The sequence below is a fragment of the Staurois parvus genome, unplaced genomic scaffold, assembly GCF_062004578.1.
Source record: "Staurois parvus isolate SC_StPar_1 unplaced genomic scaffold, SC_StPar_1.0 ptg000639l, whole genome shotgun sequence".
In the NCBI taxonomy this organism is placed as follows: Eukaryota; Metazoa; Chordata; class Amphibia; order Anura; family Ranidae; genus Staurois; species Staurois parvus.
The window spans coordinates 960,864-986,068 of NW_028318435.1; the positions used below are offsets into that span (position 1 = coordinate 960,864).

At 41.4% G+C, this 25,205-nt stretch overlaps 1 protein-coding gene across 3 annotated transcripts in view; it reads left to right on the forward strand.

Moving 5' to 3' along the window:
- The window catches only part of INPP4B (inositol polyphosphate-4-phosphatase type II B), an 823,047-nt gene that overhangs the window by 5,270 nt on the left and 792,572 nt on the right, over window positions 1-25,205 (forward strand). The window lies entirely within an intron of this gene.

Here is a 25,205-nt window from a genome sequence, read left to right on the forward strand (position 1 = left end):
TTATGAAAAGCTCTCCCAGGTGGGGGGCAGGGGTGTTGTTGTTCAATGTCAGACTCTCTCCATGGGAGGGGGAAGGAGGGGGTGGTGTTGGTCGATGTCTGTGGGGGCAGACGATTTTTGTTTTGCCTAGGGCAGCACAAAATCTGAATACACCACTGCTTATAGTTATATTAACTTTTAACCTGTAACCTCCTTATGATAGTTTGCACCAAACTTAACCATGAAATTTTACATTTAATTAATTTTCAATTATGTGGGGTTTTTTCTGTTTCTTTTGCATTTTGTTATTTGTTGTAAAGCGTTCTTTATCATTCACATGCATTTTATATAAGGTATATTTGTCCCTATAAAGATTCACTTGCTGGAATGAATTGCTGTGAACAATGTCAGTACTTTTGAGACTGATATACAAATATTCAGTTATGTAGGCCTAAAAAATATCATTCCTTGATAGAAATACCGAAGTCTGTCTTGTTATTAGCAAACACATGCGCATCAGCACTAAAGCAGGAAAAGGGAAGTCAGCATTCTCAACCAGTCAGACTTCTATTGCCTTGCACAGTCCACTATTTGAACATGCTTACAGAGGGAGAGGACACTAGTGTGATGCCTCTGCTGCATAGTCCATTCAGAGTAAATACAGGTTGTTAAAGCAGCACTGCTTAAAAAGACTTGCACAGTTAGGCCCCATTAACATTATCAAGTAGTGGGAACAATCGTTCCCACCAGTCAATTTTGACATTGTAATTTTCGCACAATTCTGCATGTTGCATAGGGAAGCCCATCAAATGGACTGCTCTATGCATGTTTGTCACCCGAAAAGAAGCTCCTGACCCTTTTCAAGTGTCAAGCTTTTCGCAGTTTCGTGCGCGACGATCGTGGCAGAATTGCATCACATTTGGGGTGCAATTGAAGGATAGTGGAACCCAAATGCGTGCATTGCATTATGCTGCAATTGCCACGCAATTTGGGATAGTGGGCAGTATCGCAGTAATTCTGCCCCACGATCCCAAATCACAACATGTGATTTGGTGTTTCCAAATAGCCCTCCCACCAAGAATTTTATATTTACAAAGGCATGCTCTCTTGACACCTCCTCACTGGAGAATTCCAGTCTATCTAAACTTTATTCTTGGATGGTGGTGGAGCTTAGACAAGGGGATGACCTCTCAGGCCTAATCCATAAGGTTGATATGGCTTGGCTGTTGGCTGCCTTTGCTTGACGTGGGGCACATACTACCACATACCTGAAAGCCCACTCTGTTACCAAGGGCCCCAATGGTGCTAGGAATGTGCGTAGTTCGGCTTGATAAGTATAAGTGCAGTGGGTTAAGAGCTACCTGCAGACATTTCCACTTTGTCCTAAATGGGTCTCTTTAAAGCTGGCCTACACTCAGGCAACCGTATCCCTCGTACAGGATCTCTATAACTGAACGTAGACAGGGACAACCTTATCCTTCATACAGGATCTCTATAACTGAGCATAGACAGGGACAACCTTATTCTTCATACAGGGTCTCTATAAATGAGCCTAGACATGGATAACATTATCCTTCATACAGGGTCTCTATAACTAGGTCTAGACTCAGGCAACCTAATCCTTCATACAGGGCCTCTATAACTGGGCCTAGACAGGGACAACCTTATCCTTCATACAGGGTCTCTCTATAAATGAGCTAGACATGGACAACCTTATCCTTCATACAGGGTCTCTCTATAAATGAGCCTAGACATGGACAACCTTTTTGCTTCATACAATGTCTCTTTAAATTGAGCCTAGACTCGGACAAGCTTAGCCTTCATACATAGCAGGACAAGTCAGTATAGCTCTTACAGTAGACATAATGCAGCTAATCTTTTGCTTGGCCCACTTTCTCATCCATTCATTGGCACTGTGCAGAGGGCACTATATTTGCAGAGATTTGAGTTATCCATAAGCAGCTCTATTTGTTTCTGGGCACATTTCTTATGATTCTGTCAGTGAAATTTGATGATCGGAAGCAGGAATAGGTAGGAATAGGTCTGATGAAAAATTTCTGAAATGTTCCTTTGAGGCTAGAAGTTTGCTAAGTTTGCTAACTACTAGATTGTAAAAGCACTAAATCACAACCATAGCAAATATGTCTCATATTCATATATAATTCTAAACACCAAAAAGTATATATTTTTTAAAACGGCATCTATATTAAGGTCATTTCTCTTGCATATACATGTAAAATGTTATTGAAAACACTATGCATCCCCTTTAACGCCCAGTCCTGGTTTACTTGAGCCCCGCACCTCCCCCCCCCCCCCCCAATGACCACACCCAGGGTTTTTATTTAAAAAAATTACTTAATGTATACTTTTCTTTCCATTAGTCTCCAGTCTGTTTATGTGACATCATGGGTTCTCCTTCCTCCACTACTCCTCCAGTAGGGAGCATGTCGTAAGATAATTTGCTCTCTTTTCCCTGCAGCATTCTCTGAGCCCAGGGCTGCTTGATACCCATAGGGATGCCCAGATGACACTGGTTATCATTCAACCCAGAAAAGGTCCAGGGGGATGGACTGCATAGTGCTAAAACTGTGGGGTGACTGCACCAAAGAGGGTGTGTGTATTGCAGATGCCTTTTTTATGTATTTTTTTATAGAGCTGGTCAACAGGTATTTAAAATAAAAGTAGCTGAAATTGGGGTTCAACTGCAGTAAATAAAATCAGGTGACTTAGATGGCTATGCAGTGTGGAAGGGGTGTCTGGTTCACTAAACCAATTCCTATATTTAATTTCTGAAATCAAGGTTTATACTTTGTTGCATAGTTACGTTGCTCCAGGTTTTCTGGAGGAGATGGAGAGGTGGGGTGTTGATGCCACAATCTCCACCCTGTCCAATCAGAGAACACTTTGCATTCATTGAGGACAACGCAAGCTATGTTGTGGATGGTGCCCATGTTGAGTGAGTGACTCCATGTGGTCACTATGTAGCAGGGCAGCCACTCTGCAATAAAATCCACACCTGAAATTTGGCTTTAATACTCCATTAAATACTTTTTACTAAAAGCAACAAGTATAGATGCCTAAATTTGACTTTGTATCCGCTTTTTGCAATCCTCTGTAGAGCAGAAGACTGGGTGAGGAAGAAGCAGCGCAAAGAGCTCCTAGATTGTAAGCTCCAAGGCCCTCGAACCCCTTGTGTATTTTATTGTATTGTTACTGTACTGTCTCATGTATTGTCTCCCATTGTAATGTACAGCGCTGAGCAAACTGTTGGCGCTATATAAATACTGTACAAATAAAAAGTGCGCTAATTATTCACAAAACATGCAAGGAAAAATAAATGAATTCATAAATATAAACATAAGTCCAGCCACCATAACAGTGATAGTCCAATATCAACTTAATGTCAATCTTGAAAACAAACACCCATGTGCAAATCCAACACCAGATGAAATGAATACACTCACCAGAGCTATATGCTGATTATATTATAAACCAGCATGATAGCATTTTGCTCTGGGAGCGATGATCTGCAGGATATCCCAGTAGAGGAACAGCAACCAATAGTGATCCAATCAGCACATATGGAACAGCTAGGCAGCACATATGGAACAGCCAAGCAGCAAATGATCTTCCAATAACATGGGCAAAGCTCGAGGAATAAGAAGAGATATGATGGTGCAGTACGTTTAAAACCAGTAAAATTTTATTAATAAAGTATTGCACTCACAAAGAAGGTGTCTAGCCGACACCAGCAATGACAGCCTCTAAAATGCCACATCCACAAGGGAAAAACCAAGGGAGGAACCTCCTGCACTGCGATCAACACAGCCAACAGCTGGGAGGAACGTTCCAACGTCACGTCCACTAGGCCAGGCCCAACGCGTTTCGTCACTTGATGTCTTTAAGGGGCGGAGTAGATATCAGACGTCTGCTCATAAAATATATACCCTTTCCGCATACGAGATCGGCTGCAGCTATATAAATGCTGTATAATAATAATAAAGGGCTACAAAGAAGCATGCTGACAGGAGGAGAGGACAGTGATAGATAAGCTTGTCATGCTACTGGATTTCCAAACTATCCGGTGTGCAATAACCAAACACTAATTACATTTTATATACTCTAAAATTAAATGCATGTATATGAGCTTTTTGCAGATGGGAGACAGCCCTATGACAAAAAAAAATTGTACAAAAATACTTTCAGTTTCTGATTATTATTATTATTATTATACAGGACTTGTATAGTTTTTGCAGTGCTTTACAAAATAAAGGGAGACAGTACAGCTACAATACAATCAAAACAAGAGGTTTAAGAGGGCCCTACTCTATAAGAGTTTACAATCTAATAGGGTGGGCAAAGAGTTCTAACTGTGGGGGATGAGTTGATGGAAGTGATAAATATCTATTCAGAGGCATGATAGGCTTCCCTGAAGAGATGAGTTTTCAGCCAGAGTAGGGGATAGCCAGACAGATTGAGGTAGAGAGTTCCAGAGGATGGGAGAGGCTCTGGCAAAGTTCTGGAGATGAGCATGGGAGGAGGAGACAAATCCTCATGAAGTTGTACAGAGAACATCAATGAAAATGTCACAAATTGGTTAGTCATTGCATAGGCTAAAATTATTTTTTCTACAGGGGATAGGTGGTAAAGTCGAGAAATTTGCTGTAGTATATGCAATAAACAACTTTTATTCATCAATCATGAGCATATGTAAATCCAAGGCTCCAGTCCCTCTATGTCTTGGAACGCATACAGTTAAACAGTAAACTGGCCATTTACAATCTTGAGAAATAAAGAAAAAATACCTCATGAGAAGGGATTGAAGCCGGAGGCAGGCTTCTTTCCCCTTGGATCCCTGCTCTATCTGAACACTAGATACATGCCAAAGCACTTTGTACTTGTCCATTTTCCTTTGCTGCTGAGAAAGCAGATTCATTGTATGTAATCGAAAGCTTTGTTTTTTGTTTTTTTGTTTCTTTCTTTTTTTTGTTTTTACAATATAGCTAGAAATTGTAAAACATATGCATCTGCATAGCATATTCCTAGTTTTTCATTTTATAGCCTTACAAACACAATTGCAATGATTAAAGCCTAACTCCCATGGAAGTACAATTGGGGAGTTGGGCAAGTGTTTGGAGTCCTGCAATCACCTCTTCCAACCCCAAACCACCAAGTAAGAAAGCGTGTACTAATCCAAATGGCTTGAGACAATTTTTGTGCTTGTCACACATCACATAGCGCTGACCCAAGTGTTTCACGTAGCGTTCTGGACATGTTATTCGATTGCCTTCAACTTTTCTTCTCCAGTTTCCCTTTGACAGGGCAGAATAGAACAACCCCAGGCTTTGGTTTCTTTGTTGGCACTATGTGAACGTTGTCTATGCATGTCTTTCTTTGCATTAAAGTGATACTAAAGGTTCTTTTTTATTTTTGGGGGGAAAATAACAAACATGTCTATGCTTACCTGGCCTCTGTATTGATTTTGCACAGAGCAGCCTGGATCCTCCTTTCTGTCGGGTGCCCCCATAGCAAGCAAATTGCTATGGGGGCACCCGCTGCTCCGTGTGTCCATTCACACACTGGAGCCAAGGCTTGGCCCCACCCCCTCTCCTCATTGGCTGACTGGCTTTGATTTACAGCTTTGGGAGTCAATGGTTCCAATGAGGAGGCAGAGACCCAGGACAGCTGAGGCTGTCTTGCACATCGCTGGATCTCGATAAAGCTCAGGTAAGTATTGAGAGGGCTGGGGGCACTGCTGCACACAAGGTTTTTTCCCTTCATGCATGAAAGCAGTATTTAGTTTACTTTTTGGAACGTTACATGTTTCACCTATACTGTATTTCAGCCACCAATTCCCCCAATCTCCCCCTTGGTATGACAGCAGGTGGGGGATCTTCTGCCTGTACCTACTGTCACAATTCCTGTAAATGAATAAAATACAACTACACTCAGCCACTGAGGACTTGTAATTCTAAATGAGCTGCAAGGGCTCTTGATGAGCAGTCTCATAGTTAATTCACACGCTCAAAGGCTTGTTTGCAGAAGCCTGCCATTGCATCCCAGATCCACTGATCATAGGTGCAATGACTTTTCAGGCTCCTGCAAGAAAAAATAATAAATACACAATTGTTTTGTGCAAAAATATGTGCATTTGTATATATTTTTTTTTTTCTAAAAAAGTGAACTCTTTTAAACCCAAAAGCAAACATTAATTACATTGCAGCTTACCAATTCTTACATGTAGTAGCTGCATTAGTTTTCTTTTCTTTAAAGCTTTCTTCCTTTTTATATTCACCTGGTGATATGGCCAGTAAGTCTGCCTTTCAACAGGGCAAACTGTCATGCAAATGTAGTTACAGGATTGAAATAAACCATTTACCACTGACAGTGGTGCTCACAATCAGCTATTCATGTAAAACCTTTTATCCCAAAAGAAAAAATAACTGGTGCTGAAACTAGTTAAAAGATGGTAGGTTACGTTCAGCTTCAATTTGTTTAGTGTGTCTAAATTTGCTAGTAACACTCTCCTCCCTCTGAAAATGCTGCAGTCCAAGGGTGTCAGCATTGCTCCTCCATCTAAAATGTGGGCACGTTTCTTCGCCAGTCTTTGGATCCAAACCTGAACAATCAAACTGGGCCCATAATGGGGGGAAAAATAAGTTGCATTTGGTTTCATTGGCTCATACATTCAAGCCTTTTTATTTGTACATTTAATGTGATGGATAGATGTAATCACTAATAGAAATTATTTTATTTATTACAGGTACTTATATAGCACAAGCAATTTACGCAGTATCTATCTATCTATCTATCTATCTATCTTCAAAATAATAGCAGTGTGTTGAAAAAACTGAATAAAGCTCAAAATCCTTCTAATAGCTTTTTTTTCCATAAAAACAAATGCATTGGGAACACTACACATTCTATTCCAAATCAAAACATGAAGAAAAATATATCAAATTTGTGTTGTTCCTGTAAAAAATTGAAGAAAAGTGAATATTAGACTGTTCAAAAAAATAGCAGTGTTTGTATTCTTCTTTACAAACTCAACATTCACTATATAAACTGAAATATGTTTGAAGATTTTGCATTCCTTTAAATCACTTAATTAATATTTAGTTGTATAAGCACTGTTTCTGAGAACTGCTGTACATCTGTGTTGCATGGAGCCAACCGGGATGATTGGACTACATTCCACAGTTCTTCTCTATTTCTTGATTTTGCCTCAGAAACTGCATTTTTGATGTCACCCCACAAGTTTTCTATTGGATTAAGATCCGGGGATTGGGCTGGCCACTCCATAACGTCAATCTTGTTGGTCTGGAACCAAGATGTTGCACATTTACTGGTGTGTTTGGGGTCGTTGTCTTGTTGGAACACCCATTTCAAGGGCATTTCCTCTTCAGCATAAGGCAGCATGACCTCTTCAAGTATTCTTATGTATTCAAACTGATCCATGATCCCTGGTATGCGATAAATAGGCCCAACACCGTAGTATGAGAAACATCCCCATATCATGATGCTTGTGCAACCATGCTTCACTGTCTTCACAGTGTACTGTGGCTTGAATTCAGTGTTTGGGGGTCGTCTGACAAACTATCTCCGGCCACTAGACCCAAAAAGAACAATCTTACTTTCATCAGTCCACAAAATGTTGCACCATTTCTCTTTAGGCCAGTCAATGTGTTCTTTGGCATATTGTACCTCTTCAGCACGTCTTTTTTTCAACAGTGGGACTTTGCGGGGGCTTCTTGCAGATAGCTTGGCTTCACATAGGCGTCTTCTAATTGTAACAGTACTCACGGGTAACTTTAGACCTTCTTTGATCTTTCTGGAGCTGATTGTTGGCTGAGTCCTTGCCATTTTGGCTATTCTTCTATCCATTCCAATGGTAGTTTTTTGCTTTCTTCCACGTCTTTCAGGTTTTGGTTGCCATTTTAAAGCATTTGTGATCATTTTAGCTGAGCAGCCTATCATTTTCTGCACTTCTTTATATGTTTTCCCCTCTCCAATCAACTTTTTAATCAAGTTACACTGTTCTTCTGAACAATGTCTGGAGCGACCCATTTTCCTCAGAATTTTAGAGAGAAATGCACTATAATCAGCATGTACAACATTTGCTGCCTTCCTTCCTTAAATAAGGGCAATACTTGTCACCTGTTTTTCAAAGAATGAATGACCTCACTAATAGAACTCCACACTGCTATTATTTTGAACATGCCCCTTTCAATTAGTGATTCAATTACACAGAATCAGCAGCATGCATGTCATGACTGTTGGGTCTGTTAGATTTCTATTACTCTACTACACCTGCTAGTAAATTATTTGCCATGTAGAAACATCATTTCTACCAAAAAACGTGATTGATCAGGTTAGTGATGTCTGACTGCTATTATTTTGAACACAACTGTGTGTGTGTGTGTGTGTGTGTGTGTATGTGTATATATATTAGTATAGTAAATTCACATCAGTCCCTAACCCTCAAGGAGTGTACAATCTAAGGTCCCTAACTTACATTCATACATACACATACTAGGGCCAATTTAGACAGGAGCCAGTTAACCTACCAGCATGTCTTTAGGAGGATATTTATTTATTTTTGCTTCTAAACTCCCCTGCATATTGGTCTATATGTCCATGCACACATAAGCATTTAAAGGCAGGAAAAAAGCCCAGTGGCAGTGCATTCAGGAGCAGCTGTGTTTTGGCAAAAAAAGCATGATGTGTAAATGCGTATAAAAGCACGTTAATGCTATGCCAGTTTAGCACTTGAGAGTTAATTCATTACAATGGCCAGAATAAATAATAATTCCGACCAATGAAATGAATTAATGCCCAAACATTTGATAGGCCTAAACTCATTACACGCATTTACAAGCATCAAGTGGTTTTATTAAGCAAAAATGCTGCTGCCAGGCAAAAAAGTGTCTATGAGAGCAAAACAAAATATACTGTGTGCATGAAGCCTTACTCACATTCTAATAGCATAAATAAATTGATTTACAGCCAAAAAAAGTTACTGCAGCTGTATTATTTTCAATAAATAAGTTCAAAAAAATAGTATGAAATGTAGCTGAAATATAACCAGCAATGTATGATGTCCAAATTTAGTGGACAGATGATTAATTGTAATTTCCGCCCAAGATAAAATCAATACTAATAAGATTATTTGCAATGTTTCTTTAGGTATTACTTGATTTTTTTTACCTAAAAGGGTCTCCTCCAATAGAAGGATTGGCAAAATATTCTTAAGCTGCTCTACCTTTCTAGGTTTCTGTTGGCCATCTTGGTTTTGAGAAATTTTTGTTGTTTTTAGTTTTCAATTGTAAGATACTGACACTCTCTGGACACTTTACTAGGTACACCTTGCTAGTACTGGGTTGGCCCCCCTTTTGCCTCCACAACTGCCTTAATTCATGGTCCGCAACAATACTCAGGTAGGCCATGGAGCTTAAACGAAGCTCAGTTGGTACTAAAGCACCCAAAGTTTATCCCCCACACCATTACACCACCACCACCAGCCTGAACAGTTGATACAAGGCAGGATGGATCCATGCTTTCATGTTTACGCCAAATTCTGACCCTACCATCTGAATGTCATTTCTGAAATGCATTAGACCAGGCAACCTTTTTCCAGTCTTCTATTGTCCAATTTTGGTGAGCCTGTGTGAATTGTAGCCTCCGTTTCCTGTTCTTGGCTAACAGGCATGGTACCCGCTGTGGTCTTCTGCTGCTGTAGCCCATGTGCTTCAAAGTTCTACATTTTGTGTGTTCAGATATGGTATTCTACATACCTTGGTTGTAACAAGTGGTTATTTGAGTTACTGTTGCCTTTCTATCATCTCGAGCCAGCCTTCCCATTCTCCTCTGACCTCAGACATCGACAAGGCATTTTTTTGTCCACACAACTGCTGCTCACTGGATATTTTCTGTTTTTCGAACCATTCTCTGCAAACCCTAAAGATTGTGTTTGAAAATGCCAGTAGATCAGCAGTTTTTGAGATACTCAGATCAGCCTGTCTGGCACTAATAACCATGCCATGTTCAAAGTCACTTAAATCCCCTTTCTTTCCCATTCTGATGCTCGGTTTGAACTTCAGCAGGTCATCTTCACCATGTCTAGGTGCCTAAATGTATTGAGTTGCTGCCATGTGTTTGGCTGATTAGCAGTTTGTGTTATGTGTGTATGTATGTGTGTATGTATGTATATATGTGTATATATACAGTGGGGCAAAAAAGTATTTAGTCAGCCACCAATTGTGCAAGTTCTCCCACTTAAAAAGATGAAAGAGGCCTGTAATTGGCATCATAGGTAGACCTCAACTATGAGAGACAAAATGAGAAAAAAAATCCAGACAATCATATTGGCTGATTTGGAAAGAATTTATCTGCAAATTATGGTGGAAAATAAGTATTTGGTCACCTACAAACAAGCAAGATTTCTGGCTCTCACAGACCTGTACCTTCTTCTTTAAGAGGCTCCTCTGTCCTGCACTCATTACCTGTATCAATGGCACCTGTTTGAACTTATCAGTATAAAAGACACCTGTCCACAACCTCAAACAGTCACACTCCAAACTCCACTATGGTGAAGATCAAAGAGCTGTCTAAGAACACCAGAAACAAAATTGTAGACCTGCACCAGGCTGCGAAGACTGAATCTGCAATAAGCAAGCAGCTTGGTGTGAACAAATCAACTGTGGGAGCAATAATTAGAAAATGGAAGACATACAAGACCACTGATAATCTCCCTCGATCTGGGGCTCCACGCAAGACCTCCCCCCGTGGGGTCAAAATGATCACAAGAACGGCAAGCAAAAATCCCAGGACCACACGGGGGGACCTAGTGAATGACCTGCAGAGAGCTGGAACCAACGTAACAAAGGCTACCATCAGTAACACACTATGCCGCCAGGGACTCAGATCCTGCAGTGCCAGACGTGTCCCCCTGATTAAGCCAGTACATGTCCGGGCCCGTCTGAAGTTTTGCTAGAGAGCATTTGGATGATCCAGAAGAGGATTGGGAGAATGTCATATGGTCAGATGAAACCAAAATAGAACTGTTTGGTAGAAACACAACTCTTCGTGTTTGGAGGAGAGAGAATGCTGAGTTGCATCCAAAGAACACCATACCTACTGTGAAGCATGGGGGTGGCAACATCATGCTTTGGGGCTGTTTCTCTGCAAAGGGACCAGGACGACTGATCCATGTACAGGACAGAATGAATGGGGCCATGTATCGTGAGATTTTGAGTGCAAACCTCCTTCCATCAGCAAGGGCATTGAAGATGAAACGTGGCTGGGTTTTCCAACATGACAATGATCCCAAACATACTGCCCAGGCAACGAAGGAGTGGCTTTGTAAGAAGCATTTCAAGGTCCTGGAGTGGCCTAGCCAGTCTCCAGATCTCAACCCCATAGAAAACCTTTGGAGGGAGTTGAAAGCCCGTGTTGCCCAGCGACAGCCCCAAAACATCACTGCTCTAGAGGATATCTGCATGGAGGAGATCTGCCAACATACCAGCAACAGTGTGTGCCAACCTTGTGAAGACTTGCAGGAAACGTTTGACCTCTGTCATTGCCAACAAAGGATATATAACAAAGTATTGAGATGAATTTTGATATTGACCAAATACTTATTTTCCACCATAATTTGCAAAGAAATTCTTTCCAAATCAGCCAATGTGATTGTCTGGATTTTTTTTTCTCATTTTGTCTCTCATAGTTGAGGTCTACCTATGATGCCAATTACAGGCCTCTCTCATCTTTTTAAGTGGGAGAACTTGCACAATTGGTGGCTGACTAAATACTTTTTTGTCCCACTGTAGATAGATAGATATATATATATTTTGGCAGTGAGGTATCCTGCTATGGTCTAAATCAAGGTTATAACCCAGGATTCTCAACTATACAGGTTGAGGGGCTCCAGGCAGTTCTCTTAATGCAGAGGTAACTGGTTTGTCAGTTTCCTCGTTGGTTCATAAAGCCCGTTTTGGGACCTGGAGATTTCGAAGTGATTTGGGAGGGATGAAATCGCCAAACCTGGGTCCGTGTTTTCAGAACCCCCAGCACACTAATTGCACAGGTGTGTGCAGGCATTTATGTAGAGGCCAAACCATGGTTCTAGGCTTCACCCTGGCTGACAGGAGGTCAGTGCCCAGGAGTTAGGAGGGCTGCACCCAGGAGAGGTGGGAGCCAGAGCAGCAAAGGGCTGTATACCTGAGAGAGCCAGGAGGCTGAATATTTGTTTAATTTGTATTGATGGTGGATACCCCTGCGTGGGAAACATATTGTATGGAACTTTTGCTTTAAATAAAATTGGGCTAAAAGGCCCTTAAAAAAGAAAGTGAGTGGCCGTGTGCTGTAAAAGCTCTACTCTTTGCTCTAGTTCTCACAAAAAAAAAAAAAAAATATATATATATATATATTATAAAAATAAATTCTACTGTATGTTTCATAGGATGTCATGCTTAGTAGGCTGGTTTTATGTTCAGTAGACTATTTTCTATTTATTTTTATAATACGAGAGCTTTGAGCACTAAACTAACTGGTTAACATTGCAGCAAAAGGTGTTTTACACTCCTTGGTACCCATTCCACATTGTGCGTAGTCCTTTTAACCATTCTGTCATTTCACATTCATCCTGGTAGCCTTGCAGACAGCACTGATTCTTTTAATTCATACAGAGGAAGAGCAAGGAATGACTACAGAAAAGACTGCAGTCTATAGAGAGAAGTGAGTCATACAGAGAGCAGAGTGAGCAGCTCTGGGAACTGATTACAGGAATTCGGTCATTCCCTGTTAAAGCTATACTCCAGTCAGAATTGAAAATGAAGCCATGAAATGCATACGGCTGCATAGCCTTACAGCTCCAGGCTTCTTTTGTTTCATTAATGCAGTGCACAAGTCTGCCCCATTGTAGTCTACCTGTAATCTTGGGACCTGAGCACTGATATTGCTTACGTGTGCCATATAGGAAAGGTTTTTCTAGGCACACTTAATGTGGGTTCCATGCTGTCTCTCACAGACAGAATGCCTCATGTAACAAAGTGTCAATGCTATGAAATCTCTCACAACTGCCAATCACATTCAAGCCTTTTGAGTCTGACTAGTGATATACAGTGCCTTGAAAAAGTATTCATACCCCTTGAAATTTTCCACATTTTGTCATGTTACAACTAAAAATGGAAAGTTATTTTATGTGATAGACCAACACATAAAGTGGTTCTAAAGTAAAACCTTTTATTTTTTTACCTTTTTTAAAGTGTTACTAAACCCACAACAGTAAAATCAGTCTGTATGTGCAGTAAAGCATGCTTGGTATACTCGCTGCAACAGCGACAGTCTGTCTTACCGTGGACACATGAACAGCAAGGCTTTTGGAGATTACTTTTGTAACCCTTTCCAACTTCATGCAAGTCAACAATTCTTGATCGTAGGTCTTCTGAGAGCTCTTTTCTGCGAGGCATGGTTCACATCAGACAGTGCTTCTTGAAATCAGTAAACCCAAAACAGGTGTGTGCTTTTTAATGGCAGAACAGCTGTCAGCAACAAATCCAATATCATCACACTGATTGGAGTCAAGGTTGGCTCACTCCTGGCTCCAATTAGCTCTGTCATTAAGCTAGGGTCTCACATACTTTTTCCTCCTTGCACTGTGAATGTTTACATGTTATGTGCAATTAAACCATGGCAACATCTAATGTTTGTGTAGTATTATGTTCAGCAGACTGTGTTCTTCTATTGTTGTGACTTAGATGACGTTCAGAGCACATTTTATGCCCAATTCATGCAAAACTCCACGTAATCCCAAGAAGTTCACATACTTTTTTCTTGCAACTGTACATTGCCTCCTTCCGCACTGCTCCTCCTTTCTGCCCCACCCACACTCCAACTCCAGGCCAGTTCTATGCCTAAGAAGATATGTGGGTGGGAAATTTTGAAGAACTGCAGCGAGCTACATGGTAGCTGCAGAATTGACTCCTCTGTCTGAGCCTGTAGAGACCAACCTGGGTAAGTGAGCTGAGCTCTGCACTAAAGCTGAATTCTCCCCATCTACCCCCTTTCTCTCCCACTCTTTTTTTTTTTTTTCTTCCTCTTTCCCTCTCCTTCCTCTTTCCCTCTCCTTCCCCCTTTCCCTCTCCTTCCCCCTTTCCCTCTCCTTCCCCCTTTCCCTCTCCTTCCCCCTTTCCCTTCTCTCCCTTCCCCCTTTGCCTTCTCTCTCTTCCCCCCCCCCCCTTTGCCTTCTCTCTCTTCCCCCCCCCCCCTTTGCCTTCTCTCTCTTCCCCCCCCCCCCCTTTGCCTTCTCTCTCTTCCCCCCCCCTTTGCCTTCTCTCTCTTCCCCCCCCCTTTGCCTTCTCTCTCTTCCCCCCCCCCTTTGCCTTCTCTCTCTTCCCCCCCCCCTTTGCCTTCTCTCTCTTCCCCCCCTTTGCCTTCTCTCTCTTTCCCCCCCCTTTGCCTTCTCTCTCTTTCCCCCCCTTTGCCTTCTCTCTCTTCCCCCCCCCCTTTGCCTTCTCTCTCTTCCCCCCCCCCTTTGCCTTCTCTCTCTTCCCCCCCCCCCCTTTGCCTTCTCTCTCTTCCCCCCCCCCCTTTGCCTTCTCTCTCTTCCCCCCCCCTTCTCTCTCTCTCTCTCCAGAAAGGAGATGTATAACCTCCTCATCATTGCTTTAACCCGAGGACCCCTCACTAGCTTACAGCAACCACTTGCATTGCACAGAGTTGTGGGGTGCTTGCAGAGCAGTCTCATTCACTTGAATGGGTCAGATTAAGAAGGCACTGTGCCCACAGAAAGCAACAGATAGAATTTCTACCATGGCCACAAATCATCACAGTGGTAGTATGTGTACACCCCAACCCTGTGTTGTCAACCATCCATAAATTTACAGACCATTTGTATACACTTTTCTCCTATTCACAAATGTTCATGGACAGAGGAAAAGTGCCCATAAAAAAACCCCTTTGTCATGAGCTCTGACTTCCAGACTCTGATTTTTAGGGGGGCTCTACAAACTGTAATGTAAGGTGGTTTCACTCTGGGTACATTGATGTAAGGGGACTCTGATGTGAACATGGCTCTCATCCTGATTGCTACACTCCATGTGGATTGTTTTTTTTTTTTTTTTTTACTTATTCTGACCCCTGTACTCTTTACATTATGTATGTATGTATGTATGTATGTGTGTGTGTGTGTGTGTGTGTGTATATGTATGTATATATATATATATATATATATATATATATATATATATATATATATATATATATATATATATATATATATATATATATATATATATATATATACACACACAGACCTGACCAAGGTGTTCATTTTCTTAACAGTAGCTGGTTTTAATGGAGTTCCTCTTTAAGGTAGGCTCAGTAAGGCAGCCCAGGCATTAGTGATTTTTTTTTAAATTCAGCAATGTGAACAAAACAAAATTATTCGATTAACTCATCCACAACTTCAATGTGGATGGGGAATCACTCCCACTGAGGTGTACTGACAGTGAAGAGACTTTAATGCCGCCAGAATACACTGATCACTGCTGCCAGCTATAGCTGGCGGTGCTAATTGTACAGAAGGCAATTGGTAGATCGACTTCTGTACAACCAGCCTGCTCATACATGGATCAAAATTCAACCGGTCCCCATTAAAGCAGAAGAATTTTGATCCAAGTGTGGCCGCCTAGGGCAAAAATATCCTTTTTTTTTTTTTTTTTTTTTTTTTTTTTTGTGTGTGTGCATAAAATAATATGAAATGGAAACCAATTAATTAAAAATGTTCCTTTTTGTCCTGAAGTTTTTGTCTTTGAGACTGCCGGTTGTGGCAGAGGTGTGTGTTGTATATGGCAGGCACAGATGATGTTCATTCCCTCTTTAAGATCCTCCCACTGGATAGCCACAGAACGTATTTCTGTGTTCTTTTCCAGGGTGCCCCATGAATTTTATTGATCCCAGTCTTGCTCACATTTTGTCATCCTGTTTTTGACTTTTTAATTGTAAAGCCAGTCAGATTACTTGTAATGAGTATTTGGTAATATTGTCAGTATTTACATATTGTTTGATGTTTAGAGGCTACGTTCGCCTTTAAAAACATACTATATGTCCTGTGCACTGCTGACCCTTGTACACTGCTATACTGACCCCTGCCTGTACAGTCCCCTGCTGACTGACCATTCTCTGCTCTGCTGATCTCCTGTACACTGGCCTACAAATTGCTGACCCCCGCAATACACTACCATACTGACCCCTGTCCTCCACCCTGCTGATCCCCTGTACACTGCCCTACAAACTGCAGATCCCAGCCCTTTGCTCTAATTCCTGTCCTCTGCCCTGCTGACCCCCAGTACACTCCGCTACTGATTTTTGTTTTTGTGCACTGCCCTGCTGACCTCCTATCCTTTGCCCCCCTGACATTTTTTACTGCACCCCTCCCCCCCCTTCATATCAGACTGGCTAGATCTGGCCCTGCACATGTTGAGTGTGGTGTGTATTGCTAGAGAGTTTTTCTTATTCTTGGGAGAGTGCATGTAATCAGCACAGGGCCAATCAGCACTGTCCAGACATAGGGTCAGGGGTTATGCAACCTCATAGGACAATCAGAGGAGAACTCCTCCTACAAGCTTTAATCAGTGCCCTGCTGGACACTGATAGAAGTCACAAGACGGCTCTAACTGGTAATAAAAAAAAGGCATTTCACAGTTTTGTTTACTAAAATAATTGCACTTCCATGTTTTGTGTACTGTGGGAGACCAGATATAGTGAATGAAGGGTCCTGGATTTAGTAACACATTAAAGTTCACCCTCACAAAAAATAAATAAATAATGCAACCATATTATTCAAAAGTGTGCATTTATAATTTTTATGCATTAGACCAGGGGTGTCAAACTGGTGGCCCTCCAGCTGTTGCTAAACTACAAGTGCCATCATGCCTCTGCCTTTGGGAGTCATGCTTGTAACTGTTAATCTTGCAATGCCTCATTTGACTTGTAGTTTGGCAACAGCTGGAGGGCCGCCAGTTTGACACCTGTGCATTAGAGTCTGCAAAGTATTGCAATCAAAATTGGTAGTTCCTGGCTCCTGCATGCTATTTCTCGAGTTGCAAGTCTGTACTGATTTTCGGACCTTCAGTTACAGAGCTGCAGAAAGTATAACTAGATTATAATGTCACTTGTGCACCATTTAGACCTTTGAGTCCCCCTGCCTTGGTGGAAAATGGGACTTGCAGTTTGCTACTGTACAGATCTCTTTGAATGAATGGCGTGGCTGTGTGGGTGAAGCCATGTACAGCAGCGCTAAATTCAATGAATTGACAGGAGATGACAGGGAGAACTCTCCCCCCCCCCCCCCCCCCCCCCCCCACCCCCCAGATTCTGTAACTGGAGGGGTTTGGGGGCATACTCTGACCATGTTACACCCTAAATATGGGTGTTACATGAAACATGACCAGAAAGGTGGACTTCTCTTTTTAACTTCTTTATTTCAGTCCTGAAAGAGTTTTCAGTTTGAGAGGATATTGCATCTCCTAACATTATTACATCTCTTTAGCACAGTGTTGGCAAAACAAATGTACTAGATTTTTAGCTATGGCCACCTGCCTTTACCAAGGTCTAGCTATGGCCACCTGCCCAATGAAGAACATAAAATGTCAGTTTTGGCTGGAAATACTTTTCTAAAGGGAAACCTGCGCTAGGAGAAATATACGTGTTAACATTTCTGACTTCCCTCTGAATTGCTAGCTTCCTGGTTGTCTTCCTGAGCCAGTGGTTCCATTATTTCTGAGTCTCTGATTTGGAACAAAAGGTCAGTCCCTCAGAAAGTACTGAAGCAAGAGAAAGCCAAAATGCTAGTATTTTCCGAAGGTAAGCAATTGCAGCCTACCGTTTCTCTCGGCACAGGGTTCTTTTAAAGGTTAATTTCACCCATCAATAAAATTTATACTTTAAATGAATTCTAGTTTGTAAAAAGCTTGTCTTCGGAATCTAGTTGATCACTGAACTGCTAATGATTTGCAGGAAATGTTACAGCTGGGTTTATGTCAAATTAAGCTTGGCTTCTAGGTGGGCTGCAGCCTCTTATCAGATGATCCTGCCTGCACAACCATCCACTCATGATCAGTTTGTTGGGAGTCTGCAGTAGGCTCAAAGTGAGGGTTTAACCATGAAAAAGACTGGTTTACATATGCACAGGCTTAGATTCTGGACCCTTTGAAAGATGAGAATACTGCCAGCAATGTATCTAACAAGAAAGCTTGCTATGCAAGATCAATGCCATGATGAAAATGAAATCCTTTTAGCAGGTATGCCGTTTCCCCTGAGTGAATTTATTTGCAAACTTTTTATGTTTGACTGGAGCGTATCTTTGTCAAACACTCCACAGTCTTATCTCCAATTATCCAGTGTTGAGATCTCTCAGCTGGAGGCCCCATGTTATCCTCTTTCTGCATGCATTACTGCTATGTTTTACTTTTAGCTATGAATTCTCCAGGGAAATATTATATTTATTATTTAAAAAGTCACTGATTGGTTGAAATTTTGTTGAACTATGATCTGCTGCACATCTAACTTTGAAGTTTGCCCTGGAAAGAAGCATGTACGCCACAGGTCACCTAAGATCCTAGTTGTTTGAAAGAGCAGAACCAATTTTGGAACAGAATTTAGCTCATTCTTGAATAGCATACAGTATGTACTCCAATATATAAGGCAATCTGAAGATAAAATTTGTTTAAAGCAACCCTCCAACTCTCAGCCCCGAAAACCATGCAAACTAGTTTTTTTTCCCATTATAGCTATAATAATGCATGCCCGCAGTTGTGTTTTTTTATATATAATTTTTTTATGCTCTGAACATTTGAAAAAATGTCCCCCTTTTGAAAACAGCCACAGGTCTTTCTCACCTCATGGACCATAGAAAAGGTGTAGGAACAGTGGGGTGGTATGTCCAGACTCCAGCTCTCCAATTTTATTGCATGAACTGGATTCGTACGGAGTAAGGCTACTTTCACACTGATCCACCACAAAAACACAGCAACAACAAATAGGCGTTTTTACAGTGCTTTTGCCGTGCTTTCTGGGCATTTTTTTTTAAGGACACGTGACTTAATAACTGCACCAAAAATGCTTCTTGGAGGTGCTTTTGAGGCGTTTTTAAGGTGCTTTTCAGGCGTTTTCCATCGAGTTCAATGGGAGGCATTTTTGGGGCGTTTTTTTTTTTTTTTTTTTTTTCGTTTTTACGCCCCAAAGATGCTTAAAGCAGGAGTTTTTACACCGCAAGCGCAATGCCTCAGTGTGAAAACATACATAGATATACATTCACATATACAGGGAAGCAGTTTTCTTGAGCTTTTCAGGCGCTTTTTTTTTTTAATGCAAAAACGCTTGAAAAACTCCCCAGTGTGAAAGCAGCCTAACTTATTTCTACTTGCACACCTGAATCTAAGGCATTTTTTGATTGATTTGAAGGGATTTCTGAGGTCAGGATTGTCTCCTTTTTCCTCCTCCACAGAAAGTCAGCATGTTTCAGATGCTCTGGCTGTAATAGTTGCAATTCCTGTAACGAGCAGAGTCAGTTCTATACCTAGCCCTAAGCCCTCCACCCTTCCTGTGTCCTGCGTGATATGCACTCCCCTCCTCGGAGCCCTGTGTCTTGTGCAAAATTCACCCCCCCCCGGAGCCCTATGTCCTACGCGATATGCATCCCCCCCCCAAATCCCTGCATCCTGCGCGGTATACACTCCCCCCCCCCCCCCCCCCCCTTCCCAGAGCCCTGCGTCCTGCCCGATACATCTTATATATCGGTGCAGTAGAGCTATGGTTTCCTCAATAGTCACGGCAGCTGGGAACACTATACCCCCGTCCAATGGACTTCTTCCAACTATGAAGTCCATTGGGTGAAATGCGTCAGTGGTGACAACAGATGCCGGAAGTGACATCACATACGTCAAAAGTTGAGCGTCAGCCTTCCTAAGTGAGGTTTACATGCTTATACAAGACACTGTAAGTGACTTTGCTTTTTAATAAACAGATTGGTTTTATGGGCATTGCTGCACAATGGATTTCTCTAATATCTTTGCATGGGGGAACTAAAGTACTGGATGAACAGAGCTTTTGAGATCTTGGTGTGAGGAAAGTACAACAAAGGAGAGCTTATAAATGTGTGTCTGGTAAGGTGCATGGAATGACTTCTGGTTGGAGATTGGTATTGGATGTACTTCTCAATGGGATATATTGGGATGCACAAGGGTTGCATGTCAAATGTGAGTGGTTTTATCACTATGATGATTCATTTTTAAAGCAATATTACATTATGTACTTTTTCCTGTTTTTGGCAATGTGTCCTGCTAGATGGCTAATATTAAGTGAGAGGAGGAGTTTGAAGAAGACATAAATTTGGATACACACATAAACAGTTTAAATTTGGTAACGTGCATGGAGTGAGTGGATGAGGCACATTGCACGTGGTAGAATAACAGTTGGTCAAAGGGATAGGCACACTGTGAGCTCACTTAAATGTGAGTAGTAGTTTCATAGTTGGTGATCTGTGTTGCAGTGTAATACTATTCAGTTATTTTATTTTATTTTTCTGGTGCTCCCAACACTTAGGCCAGCTATACATGGGTCGATTTCCAAACGATTTTTCGTTTGAAAATGGGACCTAAGAGTAATCGGCCAATTTTCACTCTGTTAGTGGGGTAATGGCACCAGCCGATTTTTCATGGTTCCTCCCCATTTCGTTTATCGGGCATGCTGGAAAATATGTGAAAAACGACCAAGTTTTGAGATCATTGGTGGCACCATCGGATTACAGAACAAACAATGTTTTCGATCAAAAAATAGATCGGAATTCGACCCATGTATGGTCTGCTTTACACTGGAGGGAAGGGGGGAAGAATATTCTTGAAAACTGTTCTGACATGGGAAAGCTGAAATCTGTGTTTTATTGTTTTGTTTTATTAAGGTTTATTTTTGGTAGTAGAGGGTAAGAGTATATACAAGTCACTTATGAGCGAAGTAATTAAATGTGAGCACCATTTTATGAGATTTTGAGCACATTAATTTTTGAGTATATTTACTGCACCAAATAGTTGTGTTTTTTTTTTTCTTTTTTCCAAGGGCTATTCTGCTGACCTGCACACCTCCTGCGCTCTGCACAATACATACTTCTGTGTTCTATTTCCAGTGCTATATACACTCTGTTATATATTTGTTATATATTTCATACTCCTGACCACTGCACACTAGGCTACATATGCCATAGTGCTGACCACTACAATGTTTATGCTTTAGTTTACATTACATATTACTTCAGCCCATAGTGTTTGTCTTAACAGTTGCTGGTTGCTAAGCAGTCACTGACTATTTTATTACGTTCTTTTACAGCCTGAAAAGCATATATAATAGAAGGGTTTAGGGGGGTAGCTTTATCTTGTGTATTAAGAGATGATTTTCCTAGGGTTAGGAAAACTGTACATATAAACAATAATGTTTATCTGTTAACATGCTTCTATCTAGCTTTTAGAAGCAGCCCCTGTATAATGGAAACTGCATTAAAGATGGAGGTTAAAAGGATTGCATTTACTTGACAGTAGCTGATACGCACAAATGGTAAGACAACATGCATTAAATATGTGCTTAGTGAATACTGTTTTTTTTTTTTTTTCCTTATAAACAGCAGTTTTTTTTCAGGTACTTTGGTAGTTTTATTGTCTTCCACGTAGACTAGGCATAGTGCATGTGGGCAGATTGAAAGCCATGAATAGAATATGAAATGATAGGTCTCCAATCAACCTCCCCCTTTTTTTTTTTTTTTTTTTTTTTTTTTAGTAACAGTTTCACAGCTGTGTAGCAAGATATACTAATGAGGTGACTGGTCTTAGCAGTGTGGGCGGGAGATGCGATTGATTGGACAGGTTAACCACCAAAACGTTTACCCCCCCTTCATGCAACACTGTACCCAATCACAATTTATAATTATCTTTTCAAATAGAGCTTTCTTTTGGTGGTATTTGATCACCACTGGGTTTTTTTTTTTTTTGTATTATATAATCGAATTAAAAAAAAAAGACCAACATTTTCTGTCCTTCTCTTATAAAACATATCCAATAAAAGAAATTTAAAAAATCAAATTTCTTCATAGATTTAGGCTAAAATGTATTCTGTTACATATCCTTGGTAAAAAAAAAAAAATCCCAATATGTGTATACTGATTGAATTGCGTGAAAGTTATAGAAATAAAGTATAGTGATAATGCTATAAAGGGTAACTGTACTAATGACACCAGCTGGGAAGGGGTTAACATCTCGGGGTAATCAAGGGGTTAAGTGTGTGCCTAACAAGTATTAATTTTGTGTAATGTGTGCTGCTTTTTACTAAAAATATTTGTTCCTCCTTCCTACTTTGCAGAAAGCAGTAGAAAAAAAAAAAGGTTCCCTCTGTAGAGCCTTGTGTTGATTGTCAACACAGGGCTCTTGGCTGTGATTGGACACAACCAATCAGCAGGTCCTGGGCATGAATCATTGGTTGCGACCTGCTGACAAAGTCAGCCAGCAGGGGTGTGCACACCCTCTACCCTGAAGAGGAATGTTGCTGTGCCTTTACGGGCCGCCCATCTGCAGTACAATGCTGGCAGGCTGTCCTTAAGTGGTTAAAAAAACCTGTTCTAAATGTTCTTTTAATATGTACAGTAGTTCCAGCAGCATTTGGCTGTTCACTTGACATCTCTGGCACTCTTCCTTTCCCTCTGTAGTGTGGGCCTTTGTAAAATGGCTTTACATCCAACCACCCTTTCCATTTAATGACACCTTGTGATTGTGGAAAGAGTATTATTACATTGAAAGCAGAAAGCTAAAGTGTATGAAAAGTCAATTCTTGTTCCACTTTTGGATAAGTGAGAATAATCAGAACTACTTTTCAGCTTTTTCCAGTTCTTTGAGGCTCCATTAGGGAGATCCCATCTCCCTGTATGTCCTGATGACACCCCAACATGGCCCTGGATAGACATGGAAAGCTCTCCAACACGGCCCTGGATAGACATGGAAAGCTCTCCAACACGGCCCTGGATAGACATGGAAAGCTCTCCAACACGGCCCTGGATAGACATGGAAAGCTCTCCAACACGGCCCTGGATAGACATGGAAAGCTCTCCAACATGGCCCTGGATAGACATGGAAAGCTCTCCAACACGGCCCTGGATAGACATGGAAAGCTCTCCAACACGGCCCTGGATAGACATGGAAAGCTCTCCAACACGGCCCTGGATAGACATGGAAAGCTCTCCAACACGGCCCTGGATAGACATGGAAAGCTCTCCAACACGGCCCTGGATAGACATGGAAAGCTCTCCAACACGGCCCTGGATAGACATGGAAAGCTCTCCAACACGGCCCTGGATAGACATGGAAAGCTCTCCAACACGGCCCTGGATAGACATGGAAAGCTCTCCAACACGGCCCTGGATAGACATGGAAAGCTCTCCAACACGGCCCTGGATAGACATGGAAAGCTCTCCAACACGGCCCTGGATAGACATGGAAAGCTCTCCAACACGGCCCTGGATAGACATGGAAAGCTCTCCAACACGGCCCTGGATAGACATGGAAAGCTCTCCAACACGGCCCTGGATAGACATGGAAAGCTCTCCAACACGGCCCTGGATAGACATGGAAAGCTCTCCAACACGGCCCTGGATAGACATGGAAAGCTCTCCAACACGGCCCTGGATAGACATGGAAAGCTCTCCAACACGGCCCTGGATAGACATGGAAAGCTCTTCAACACGGCCCTGGATAGACATGGAAAGCTCTCCAACATTACCCTGAATAGACATGGAAAGCTCTTCAACACGGCCCTGGATAGACATAAAACCTGAAAGTGGTTCAATTATTTTCCCACTCCCTCCAAAACTAAACAAACAAAAAAAAAAGTTTAAGTACTGGCAGTGCAAACTTGTATTTTAAGGCATGTTTCACACTTTCGATAGTGTTTTTACTGCCACACTAAAAAGTAATCCATGGTGGATCATTTTTCAGAGGAGAGTGACAGTTTTGTAAGCATTCTGGAGGTGATACTGCCACCTCCTGATGCTTGTTTTTAAATTTTTTTATTTTTTTTTTTCACTGAACGACATTGCATTGCGAGACCTCGTCACAGCAGCTGTGCGGCCCTATTCACTTATGTAGGAGAGTTTGACATGCGGCATGTAGTGAAAAGCCTCCTGCACACAGGACTTTTTTTTTAAAAATGCCTGACACTTGTCAAAACATCTAACATGTTTCCAAGCATTTAGGTGCGTTTACAAGCCAGAATAATAATTTAATATTGCTTAGGCGCGCTTACATGCATCAAACATTTTTTTTTTTTTTTCTGCCAAAACGCTTCTGTTCCTGGACTCGCTGACCATGGATTTTTGTCCTGCTGGTAAATGCTACTGTTACTAAAAGCTTCTAGAAGTCTGTGTGCATGGACACATAGGATAACGTGGAGGGCCGTTTGGAAGCAGTAAAAAAAAAAAATGCCTGATGCCCTGTGGCTGCGCAAGTGCCCTGTGTGCATGAAAATTGCCACACTGCGGCAATGTGTACTTATCCAAGCTACACCATGTCTGCTTGTATATGAGTGGTCATGGTGGTGGGGGAAATACATGCAGATCAAACGCCTATTTTTACTGCTGTGCGAAAGAGCCCTAAATGTTTTTTGACTTTACTGGCTACATGCTTGTTTCAGATAAGTGACTCAATTGTTGAATCCTGGATCTAGAAAAGAGCCATGCAGCTCTACAAACAAAACGGCATAGACAGTTCCCACATTTTCAACCTCACAGGTTCACTTTAAAGTTCCCTTAACAGCAATGGAGATTCTTCTGACACTAAATTTACTATTAAAACACTTTTTCTTTTTTTTTTTTGTTAACGAAACTAAAAATACCATTACCTTTTTTTGTGTTGCTTCAGTAAGAGCAGTTTGCACTGTACTGTTTTCTTAGAATCTGCCAGTGCTTCAGACCCAGATGATAAAAGGAAGGTATGATTATGTTCTAAATGTGAGCATAGTCGGTTTTATGATGTTATTGTCCTTTTTATTGTAGTCTTGAGCTCAGGTTTGTACTTTACCACAATGCACCACCCATCTTTCCTGTCTAACAGAAAGCAATGTGCTTTTCCACTGCAACCTGAATGGTCAGAGAAAGTCAGTAATGCTTCTATGATAAGAATTATTCAGAGTTGCTA